This window comes from Paralichthys olivaceus, chromosome 5, assembly GCF_024713975.1.
Source record: "Paralichthys olivaceus isolate ysfri-2021 chromosome 5, ASM2471397v2, whole genome shotgun sequence".
NCBI classification, from domain to species: Eukaryota; Metazoa; Chordata; class Actinopteri; order Pleuronectiformes; family Paralichthyidae; genus Paralichthys; species Paralichthys olivaceus.
Genome location: NC_091097.1, coordinates 27,727,376 through 27,740,109, shown reverse-complemented (window position 1 = coordinate 27,740,109; position 12,734 = coordinate 27,727,376). Strand labels below are relative to the sequence as shown.

General features: G+C 40.8%; 1 protein-coding gene across 3 annotated transcripts in view; it reads right to left on the bottom strand.

Moving 5' to 3' along the window:
• The window catches only part of LOC109640455 (protein TANC2-like), a 47,535-nt gene extending 35,068 nt beyond the window's left edge, over nt 1-12,467 (bottom strand). For 2 of the 3 annotated variants that reach the window (XM_020104462.2, XM_069524561.1), the window contains exon 1: nt 12,201-12,467. The gene's annotated coding sequence lies outside the window, so the exon portion shown is untranslated. The remainder of the gene's footprint in view (nt 1-12,200) is intronic. The other variant, XM_069524562.1, reaches the window with a different exon arrangement.
• Nucleotides 12,468-12,734: the final 267 nt, after the last annotated feature.

Below are 12,734 nucleotides of genomic sequence, written 5' to 3'. Positions count from 1 at the left end.
GAGAAAGTGTGTTGCATTTGGATGTGCTCTAGGTGCTCTCGGAACTCTGAGAGATGTGAACCTCGTGCTCCAAGTGTTAAGCCTCCTTGGTGCATTCTTAGAGAGAAAGTCAGTATCTGTGGAACAAACCTCGAGAAGGGACTCGAGTGAGAACAATGAAGGGGAAGATGATTACGATGAACAGGGTAAGGAGGAGAGGGTATCCGACTACAGAGACCTGATCAAGTTGCGGCAACGAAGGTGTCACAGAGCAGACACTTGTCTCAGAAGGAGATGAGAACCTTGTTTCCGGAATACTTCGCCCCTCACATCTGCACATGCAAGTCTCATGAGACACAGGACACGCTGTGCACAAGCTGCACCCCGGTGCCTTCTCTGATGCAGTTGCTGAGCTGCCTTCTTTGCTATCAACCGAGTCTTACAACAGTCTAGTGCAGGTACAGTCGTGTTTGGTTTTTTTAGAGAAACGCGATCGCCGATCCCTGGTACTCTGAAGCATGCAGCCTCACCCCAAAAGCTTTCTAGTCAGGGACAATGTCAGTGGATGGCTGAGCGTCCACTGGCTGAACAAAGAGGACGAAAGGAAAGAAGCTGTGTGTGTGCTGCTGGGACTGGACAACACGCTCCTGACTAAAAAGTACAGCAATCTGCTGCAAGAGTGGGTGCTCGTGAACCGGGACACTGTATCTCTGCTTAAGAGGTACAAGCTCGAGGACAGGCTTAGCAAAACTCTGTTGAACTGCTTCGACAACATCAAGGTTGATAACAAACTCATTTACTCTGCTAGCGTCAGCTCCAGCCGGGCAAAGCATTGTTTATGCACAATACGAAAAGAGAAATCAGCAGAGTCAAGTGTTACTGGCACATCCACAACAGCGACAAGAGCTTCCTGTACTGCAGGAGATGGCACGCAAAGTTCTGAAGACGCGGTGAGAGAGCTAGAGACCACAATCTGCAACCAAGCGCCCAAGATGGAAGCTCTGAGAAATATTGTGGAAGCTCTCAAAGTTCAGACTCACGTACTAATGCAAAGTGTCTGTTTCCCTGACAATCGGGACACTCGTTACACTGTGCTGGGTGCTAAAGATTTTTCTAAGCGCACTGGAGTGAAAAATAAACTTTGCCCGGGTACTAAAGCTCCCGAAACCAAACGTGTACGTGTCTCCAGAGGAGAGCGAGAAGAGTCACACAGAAGAGATCGGCATAGAGCATGAAGGTCTAGATATGGTAGAAGCTCAGAAACAAAGTGCGGACAGTATCATCTCTGCCACCTGCGTCGAAGGTGAGGCACACGTCGGTGTTTCACAACCCGATCAGCCTGTACAGAGAGAAGCCGTCCGTCGTGCATATTGCCGAAGGGCCTGTGGGCTTAGCCCCACCAATATCGCTCTCCTCCACCAAGCAATACGTCCCCCACATAGGCCAGATCCCTGCTGAGGTGTCGTTCAACTGGGACTCAGAGTACAGCACGAGTGACGGGGTGGCTCATGAGTTATCGGGCACCGTATTAACGAGAGGTTCCATTCTGAGGTGTTTGCTTTTCTTGAGAGCAAGAATGGACAGCCCAGATTCATCAGGTGTATCGAAATTTCGAAAAGCTCAAAAAGTTGAACACCAGCTCCATCGAGGAAGTACCCTGCCAACGCTTGGACTCACAGCAGAGCAACATATACTTCGTGTTCTGTTGTGACCTCACCGTGTTGGACGAGCTGATCAGGGTGGGAGAGATTTCACCAGAGATGCAGGACCCCTGGAGACAGAAGTTTTGCTAGTGCACTCCTTGCATAGAGAGTCCACAAAGCTGTGCAGAGAGACTGAAAAGGACCACCTTGGAACGGAGTCTGTAGAGAACCTAATCTTCTTTTGCCCTCTTGAATCTCGTGAAACACAATGGACACTTTTCTCTGTCCTACAATGTCACTGTAGGACAGAGAAAAGTGCCTGAACTTTCTAAACAACCCCGTGCAGCTCGAAGGTATATTGTATGATGGACTTTATGAAACCCTCCTAGTCTTCCCCATTTCACATCTTGGGTAAGATCCTGATCCCCAAATTGCCCCTGATGGCTGCATATAGATGCACTGTATGAATGTGTGTGTGTGTGTGAATAGGTAAATGGTAAAAATGTATTGTAAAGCACCTTGAGTGGTCATCAAGAATAGAAAAGAAATATATAAATACTTAAATTATTGGATTTTTGTTATATTGCTGTGTTTAAATGTTTTTATTTTTTCATCCAGCCAGGTGGAAGTTTGTGGCCTTACATATATCCTTGAACCTTAGCTGGTCACCTAACACCACGATCAAGGACAAAAGAGCTCAGCAGCAGCTTCATTTCATCAGGACACCTGAAAAAAGGATGGACTGAGCTGTCAGCCCCTCAGACAGGCCTACAGAGGACTTGCTGAGAGCATCCTGACCAGAGGGATCACATTTCTTTCCTCTGCAGAGAGCTCTTGTCCTCCTTCCTTAGACACTCCGTACCCTAACCATTGCAAGAACAAAGCATGGACAACACTCCCTGAGATGCCCATCACACAAGACACTCTCTGTTAAGGTGGAGGAACACAGGCTACAGACTGCAACACAACAGATCAGAGAGAATACGAGCAGATAATGAGCCAGATTCAGGGACAAGAGCAATCAGACTGGTTGCTAAGAACATTTAGGCTCGTATGAAGTACACTCACTCCCCCTCAATCTCACAGGGAGTTTGGTTTCCTTGTACACCAACACACACACAAACATTGGTATTTGAATATTTGTGAGGACAGAGGGTGATGGACAGTTTGTGGACGAGTATAAGCTCAAGCTTAACTGTTTGTAGCTCAACATCAGAAAACAATTAAGCTGATGCAGGACTCCTAGAGAACCAGGACTTTTGCCTCTTTTCATCACAGGAGAGCGGGTGGAGATGGCGCAGGAGTATAAATACCTGGATGTGTCTATAGCAAATTGGACTGGACCAGGAAAAGCTCCCTACAGGAAGGGCCACTTTTTATGCATCAATGGTCTGCAGGGGCAAAAGCCTGAGGGTGGCCGACCCCTTCCCATATTTAGAAGACTATGACTGAATATATTTCAATTATATTATATTTTAATATATTTCAATATAATGTGCAACATTTCAATTTAAATATCATGTGCAATATCCCATCTTTTATTATTTCATTTCTACTTACTGCCACTTTAGTTAAGGATTAGTTTCTGTCTAATGGAACTTTGCTCATGCTTGTCTTATTCTCATTTCTATTGATATCTACAAATAGGCACTGGTTCTGCATTACTTAATATTTAAATTTAAAATACACTTTTATTTTTATCTTCACTTATATTTAAAACTTAATTCTTTGTTGTTTGTTCAATGCATTCTGTTCTACTACATGTTGTTCTGTACTGTAATCCTGGAACAAGCTGGCACAAGAATTTCCTTCAGGATTTAAACATTTTATTATCTTATCTTCTGTCAGATGGAGTCTCTGCATGTAGTTACAGAGAGAGCAGGATGTTCTCCATCATGAACATCTCCCATCCTCCTCAGAGTCTCTGTTGGGTAGAAAGAGACTCAGACTGACTGTCGTCATGTTCAGATCTGGTATAAGCATTTGTCCTGAGAGATCAGATCAGAAGTGGTCAGTGTTAAATATGTGTGTTTGTGTTTTGCCTGTAACTCTTCTTCATACATTACTTTTTATTTAGTGTACATTTGCCTCTGTATGTTTTTCTATTCACTTACTGTATATTTATTATTATTATTATTGTATAGTAGTAGTCTTACTTACTTCTCCTCTTTTCTCAAGGTAGGTACTGTATATCCATTTTAATAAAGCAATGTCCTGTGTGGATCCATGAAGTTTTTTTTCTCATTTTGATTAAGAGCTGCACATGATTTCCAGTATTAAAGTACTTTAGGCATTAAAATATTCTTCTTTCTCTTTTCATTGTTCCCTACATTTCCTCTGTGCGCGTGTGTGTTTGTCTCAGATAAGCCACTGTTGGCAGCAAACAATACTTCATTAAGTGTTTAAACAACTTCTCAAAGAAATACATTGACTAATTTTTCATTTAACAGAATAAACATTAATTTCCTTGTACAACCAGACTTAGCGGCAGATGTCTCAAACTCAGACCAAGAAAGACCACAAGTATCTGCATGGCTAGGCAGGAATAAGCATAATCCTTGTCTGAGAAAGAGTCACACAAAAGCTTCTGGCTGCAGCAGCCAGATGTCGTGTTATTTCCTAGATGTGATGTACACACAGCAGTAGCTAGCTTAGACTTGCATGTGTGTAATGTGTGTCAGTGTGCTAATCCTTGATGACAAGCATCACACACACACACACACACACACACACACACACACAAAAGTTTTTTGTAAATGCACTGAAAATACAGTAAAAATCTTTGTCTTGCTGAAAATAATAGATAGAAAATAGAGAGAGAAAGAAATGTTGTATGTATATTTAAATGCAAAACAATTACATTATATACAATAATATAGAAGGAAAAGCCCAATAATAATCATTTATTAGAAATAAAATAAATAAATATGTATTTTTTCTTTCATGCAAGTACATTGATTCACAGACTTTTTAAAAGCAGCAGTTACTCGTTTGGACTCATGGGGGCAGCACACATTGCCCTAAAATTTGCCTGTTGTGTATCACATCAGTCATGAATATTTGTTTCTGCCTCACTGGCATTGATGTCATAATCATATTACAACTTTTTGACTGATGCGTGGGTAAAATGCATAATAAAACTATAACAGACTACATTATATCTTATGGCATATAAACTGTACATGTAGTTATTACATTAAAGGAAATATTACTTTTGTTATTGTAGTATTATTTACTTTGCTTTGTCTTTTCATTTCCGCAATACCGTAGCAAATTTTTACATTTTTGTGTGTAATGGTTAATTTATTATAATCTATTTTTGTTTCCTAATTGTATTTATTCATTGAAGAGGTACAAAGAAATACAATGAACATTTTTGTTTTGATTTTCGGTTACATAACCCCCTCCTCCAACCCAGTACAGGTTTCAGTACAAAGTTCGAGATAAAAATAAAATACATAATAAAATAGGATAGGTGAAATTTTGATTCAATTAAAAAGTAAAATATCGAAGAAACTAAAATACGCAAACAAACAAATAACAAGTAAATGAATAAATAACCCCATGCCTTCCTTTTAACAAGATAACTGGGTCAGTAATAAACCAAAAGAACAGGCAAAATTACAAAATAAAATGATCAGTAATTGGTGTTCATTTGGCCTCTAGAGTCTTTAATTTATCTTTGTAATTAATCATGGGGCCCCAAGCACTATCAATTTTTGAGGTGAACATCATGAGGTTCTTAAACCACAGAGATGCTTTAATGGCCAAAGGACCTCCTCTCCAACACTATTATTTTGTGTGCTAACAATGAATGAATGAAATAATATTGTATTTTGTCGTCCTAATGAAATGATAACCTGGTAATATTTAAAACAATTTAGAAACTTCTGCACATGGTGTCAGCACCATATTGAAGCTTCAGTGAGGTGTTTGAAAATGGCTGGACAGTAATCTTGTTAGCGACGACAAGACCAAAACAATGGTTGTCATGTTTGCTGGTGACATGTGACACCTATCAGTGACATTGGAATATATTTTGGAGAGTTTAGAATTGGCAGGTTACGACTGGGACAAGATGTGAAGTCATTCACTTGAAGTAATGCATTGTTCCATTCATTGTCATGAATGACTTTGCTGAGTTCATCTTCCCAATAATGTCATAATAAAATAAAACATATCAACTTTATTATTATTCCAAATGAAGTGTATATTGCATGGAGGCACACACACACCCATATATATATATATAATACTGTTAAAGTAATACTGTATGTCAAAGGTAAAGTTTAGCTATTTAACCTGGATGTTCTTGTAAAAAAAGGAAAAACACATAGAAAATGAAAGGGAGATGTGGAAATGTGATCTGAGTCACCCTGATGCCAGTAAATGTGACTCAGGGCGACGTGGTGATAAGCTCATTCATTCGAGTGTGTGTGTCCATGTGTGTGAAAGAGAGAAACAGAGAGATAAGTGTGGTGTTTGCATGTCTGTCTCTCTCTCTCTCTCTCTCTCTCTCTCTCTGTGTCACACTCACACTCACACACACCATCTGTTGTCAGTTACGTCTCCATCTGACCTCCAACTTTCTCTGTCTGAAGCACACAAGAGTTTTGTCCAGATTTGAGACCAACACAAAATACACAGAACAACAAGTCTGGATAACCATATACATGTAGCGCTTTGCTTGCGGCAAGTGTAAGCACAGCAACCTGATGCTAAAAACAAAATCCTCATATTAAAAAACAACACGCTGTTCCTCTTCCAGTCACCAATTCTAAAAGCACAGTTCAAACATCCGTCCAGTAGAACATCCAGTTTACAACAGTCATGTTGGAAGGTCTTTGTTGACCTTAACTGGTTGCTAGTTCCAGACAGACAAATCGGAATGAACGTATCCTTATACTTGTGCGGCATGGACAAAGTAAAATGATTAAACCCCAGACAGTGCAGTCATTATTAAGAAGTGTTGCCAACCGGAGGTCATGATCCTGCTAGCATATCTACAGAGAGAAAAGTGGCCCCATTGTAAATCCGCAACACAGAAACGGCACAGATGGACGACCCAATTTCTGCCCAAGACTGTTTTAGTATTACCAACTGACATTCTGCACAATCAAGCTACAATTATATGTAAATTAAACTTGTTTTTAATGTATTTAGTTAAATTTACTGAAATGTCCAAATACGTATAAGCTATGGTTACATTAAAAAAAATATTTTAGCTATTGCAATCACTGTAAAACACACAACAAACCATATTATGCAAAGAACATTTTCTGTAGTTTACTATTAAACTATTACTATAGAGGGGTGTACTATAGAACATTTTGACCACTGCAGTATCCAGACCCAGCGCTTAATCAACCAAGCCAATAAATCCTCTGGTATTTTATTACAGATATAGCATATTCATATCTGCCTATATGCCAGATAAAAGAATTTAAGAAACTGATTCACAGAAATGCCATCGATATGTGTCACCATTCTACAGCTTGGCCACCAGAGGTTATTGACAAGTCAATTTCTACACTGTTATATTTACAATACACTGTAGTATTTATATGTTGTGTAAAGAACATTTGTATCAGCCCACTACATCTTTATCAGATTTGTGAAACAAAAACATCTGCTTCAATATTGGCCAAAACTAAGGAAAATGAAAGTCACAGAAATGTGAATTTTTGTTAAATGTCTCAACAATAATTGAATGGATTAAAATGTAATGTATTGAGGATATTCATGGTGAACAGGGACTGATTGCTTTTGGCAGTTACCTTTCCTAAAGTGTCTCCAGAGAAGGATTGGGGAAGCAGTTGAGAACGAACATCAGCAAACACGTTCTTCAAGAATGCAAATGACTTGTTGTTGAGGCAAAATCATTTCAAATGATCCAACCTGTTCTACCTGTTCCCTGGTAATATCTAATATTTGTCTTTGTGTATTTGTTTTCATTCCTCAAACAGCTTCATTAGTTTCCTCTGATGATTCTAGGCAGGCCTCGCCCTTCGGGCTGCCTCCACGTTAGGTCAGCCTGGGATTTACACTGACTGATTGTCCCTTCTTCAACATCTCAAAGGGGTTTCCGTTTTTAACAACCACACAAGGAGGCGCAGCTTCCGACACGTCGAGGAAATCAATAGCATCATTCACACAACTTATTCAGAAGCACACCTCACCTACGCACACACTAATACACCCAGAGCATTTGCCCAGGACCATTATTGCTACGCTAGGTTTGGTTGTGTGTCTGTAAGTGTGTTTGTTATTAGCAGTGGCGGAGTGCAGATGGCCTTGCCTTCAACTGAACCCCCCCCCACACACACACACACCGACACACACAGACACACACACACGCACACACACACACGCACACACACACACTCTTATCTTTCTTCCCCAGAGAAGTCAATCCTGACTTCCTGCAATCGCTCAGGTCTCCCTCAGCTTGCCTACATACAGGAAGGAAGTGTGTGCACATGCTTGTGTGTGTGTGTGTTCGTAGCCTCAAAAACAAAAAATACTTCCTGGAGATAAACAAACAAAGGGATTACTGACACGCTTACCTTTTCCCCTCTACTCTTGCTTTAAACGATTATCACTTATACTTTTTGAAGTCATTTAAAGCTTGTCTCATATGACAAGCCTGGCATCAAGCTACTGGGACCTTGTCCGTATTTATTCCTGAGCTAACAATGACAGGCTGTCCAGCATCTTCACTAATCCAGTGTCAAATCTGCATCTGACAAACCTCATATAATCCTCATGTAATTGAACGTATTGACTGGACAGGCTGCTGATGACCTCTCCAAGTCCAACCATTGTTTATCATGTGCTAAAATGAGCCGATGTTCATTACTTAACTCAACTTGAATCTATATTTTGTCAACCTCATATTTTCACAAACTACAGCCTCGACATTAACCAATGTAATTAGCAATTAGCACATTATACATTCACACAATACTAATCAACATTAAAAACATAATTTAAAAAAACTGTGTTCATGGGTTATTTTATACTTTTTTTTTTATACGTGAACATCTCACAAAGTTAGCATCTGACTGATGCATCTTAGTTTATAGATCATAGTATATATATTTCCATTTGTGTTTGTAACCTTCACTACCACACAGAGAGTATGGCAACTAAACTGCTTGGGACTACAAACTGCTGAAGGACAGGTTCAAAAATGATTCACACACTATAACAGGCACATTAGCCAGTGCAATATAGAAAGATCTGAAGAACATCAAGGCCAGGTGGTCCACACTCACTCATCCTTGTCATATGGAATATGATACCAGGACACTAAATCATGTGCTTCCCATCTCCAAGACCACAGGAACCCCAAGTGTAAATTGTGCTCATACAAAGGCACTGCACACTGGCATCATGGATTCTTTTCTAATATTTATCCTTTAGATATCCTGCTTATAAACTCATATTTAGTGTGCTGGGCTCAAGATGAGGCCAGAGGGAATCTGCCAGGCAAGTTTGAGAAAATACATTTAAGATTCAATTAATTTTGGCAAGAATGTGCCGGTGTCATTAGGGAATTTATAACGTGTTTAGAAATTAGGGAAAATATGTAACATTTTGTATTATTTTAATTAGCACTAATGATGCTGTATGAGTGATCGCATTAAACTAATGACTGACATGGTGGGGGGCAGTGTTAAACCCAGACTACGAACTACAGGGTTAGGCAGATTAACATGAGATTACGCCCCATTGCACCACCACTGTCTAGGAAGAGAACCAAGAGGGATGCTTCTCAGTCAGAGCAATGTTTCTCCATTCTGAATAAACATGTCCAAAGATTTGATTTAAAAAGTAGGAGAGCACTGCAATTATATACTCTAGGCCCGTATGAAGCAATGACAAGCCTTGACTATATGTAAAGACGAGAAGAGATGTGTCCACTTCATCCTTTTCTAAATAAAATGGAGCCAAATAACCTGGATATGGGAGCTATCATTGTCCTCTGAAGACATTGTTTGGAGCCACAGTCTGCAGTAAAGTACATCCTCCAACCAGAAGGATCGGCAGTTCGATCCCAGTCTTCCCCATCTGAATGTCGAAGTCTCCATGGGCAAGATAGTGAACCCTGAATTGCCCCTCAGAAAAATGTGCTGCTAATAAATGCACTGTATGAATGTGTGTGTGCGAATGGTTCAATGGCAAACTGTATTGTTGCGTTTTAATTGGTCATCAAGACTAGAAAAGTGCTATACAACAAGCTATAGCTACGATAGCTAGACACAAAAGTAGCAAGCTAAATATGTTAATATATAGGTTACATAGCTGGACGACTAGCTAGCTATGTAGATGTTTTCTGAGTTGGCCACCATCAAGTGATGTGTTTTCTGGTAATTTCACTGAAAGTGTTTTGGTTATAGGCAGCAAAGTGTTAGTGAAATTCATTTCTAAATATTTGAGAAGTCCAATTTCAGATGTATTCGAGAACACTTATGTCTAATTGATGCTCCCACTGCTTAATAGCGTGTCTGTATTTTTGCTGTGCTACTTAAGCCCTACACTTATGAGTACATATTGTAGGTAACCTGTGAAAATCTAGGATAATAAATTGGGTCATGCCATCTGGGTTGTATCTACAGTTGCCCCTGACCCTGAGACCTTCTGCCCCTCTACCTCCTACTTCCTGCCTCACATATCCTGGTGTAAGTTTGGATAACAGGAGATATGGCCCATCTCTGGGCTGAGATCAACTTTACACCCCCAACTCGCAGCAAGGTCAAGAGACACAACACCAAGACTAGGGTACTGACAGCTTCCTTAATGTCTGATGTAACAGAGAAGATCCTGTCTGGCACCCTCTATTCCATCCACAAAAAGCAAATGATCCTTTGACCACCAGATCCAGTCTTTCAATCACAGTCTGATCAGTCCCGTCCTGTACTTCCCATGGTCCCTGAATGCATGTAGCTACTCTCTTTTGCACATCACTGTATCACTTACTACTTGCACCGTTTTATCACTTTATCGCTGTACCACATCTACTCTTTGCACTGTTTTATGTTTTTAAGTTCTTATGCGTCTTGATTACTGAAACATTCAACCAGTCTCCTCTGTTTTAACTTTGCCTCAATTTAGCTCTGTCTGAACAACTCAGTCACTGTCCTACATGTATACTCTTCTATGTAAAAAAAAAAAAAAAGAAAAAGAATTGTACTTATTGCACATGTCTGTACTGCTGGAACACAAGAATTTCCCCTCGGGGATGAATAAAGTATGTCTATTTATCTATATATCTATGTCCCTGGTCGCACTCCATCGCAGACAAGCAAGGATATCATTGTGGGGCTTGCGGTGGACAGATATGCAAGGCACATACAACATACACAGGTCAAAGTCATACTCCCTCCCTTGCTTCGTGTCTCTCTCTCTAGATTAATGCAAAATGGCCAGAAAATAATTGTATGAAAGCATCTGATGCACAGATATCATTAAGAATGTTTATTTTCATGTTATAATAATAAAATATCATGATACATCCTGAGCCTTCAACATCAGCAGCAGCATGTGGCCTTCAGGGGTTCTGACATTACCTCACTTTAAATGTTAGGGGCATCAACTAAAACAGCTAAATAAAACAAATGTCCAACCTATGTGTCTTATTTATTCAGCCTCCCACCCTCAGCAGACCTCTTCTGATGTTCACTATCGCCCAGCTCCATCTCCTCGTCTACTAGACCCACAGCATCCAGTTTCATGTATAGATTGATAAATTGATTGATAGATAGACAGATAGATAGATAGATAGATAGATAGATAGATAGATAGATAGCTTTAGGTAGGTAGGACTAGGGGGATAGGTAATACCATCACCATAACCATTCCTGAGCCAGGAAAAATAAAAGTTACTTAAACCATTTCTGTTTCTTGCCAAAACAACTGTTCTCTACCAGCTGGTTGAAACACACACCCACCACAGTACAACCAACAGGAAATTGGATCGTGTCCAAATTGCAGGAGAAATGACAATGGGACACAGCTAAGGAAAAGTAAAATAATCTACGCACATTCACACACAGTTGATCTTTTCCAGTCTTTCACCTGTGTTCCTCCTATCTTAGCACGTTGGGTTTTACATTGTAGTGGCTGTAACATCACCACGACACAATGTCAGTGTGCTTCTGTGTCAGGAAACATTATCATCATACAATTATGATAGTATCATTATAATATCTCTGCAGTAACTCAGAGCCAGTCAGTTCAGTGTCCAGTAGATTATCCATCAGGGGCCATGTTACAATTACAAAACAACAACAACAATAATAATGGGTGCAATTATCATTTTCTCTGAAAATATTCTTATCATAATTAATATTTGGTTGGTTTTTTTTTTTAATTATGGCTGCACGGGTGGGAGATGTGAGTACACACACACACACACACACACACACACACGCACACACGCACACACGCACACACACACACACACACACACACACACACCCAGCCATCTTACTACAATATCTAGCTCCACTTCCTTTGCTCACAGAGACACACGGACACACACACACACACAACCCACGGACGGTGTGGGCTTACCGTGAGTGTTTGTTTCCCCGCAGACCCGCAGCGGTGAGGATGATGTCAGGCCGGCAGATAATAGGTTAGGGTCGGGTTGATATCAAACCCTCGGTCGCTCCTTCGTAAATCTCCGGTCCAAACCAGCGGGCTCGTTGTGCGTGGGGCGGATCGTCCATTCATTACCGCACACCCGTGTCTCTGTGTGTCTGTGTGTCTGCGTCTCTGCTGATGTTGTGACCATTATTATCCGTCACACGAGCTGAGCAGCTCCGGGGGCACGAGCCTCCTCCTCCGGTAGCTGATGAATTATGCACGAGAGGGGCGTGGCCATGATGCGCAGTGTGCGTGTGCGCGCTATAGAGACAACAAGAGGATCCCCGGCTCTGAGCCAGCAGCTGTCATGGTGAGGAGGAGGACATCTAGTGGTCAAAGGGTAACGTGCACCGGTGCATTCGCACCACAGCTCAGAGGCTGCGAGTGAACCCACTGAAGGGAACAGAAATCCAAGCACATCATTGACTCATGGTAAGAGTGAAGTCAAAACCGTGGGAG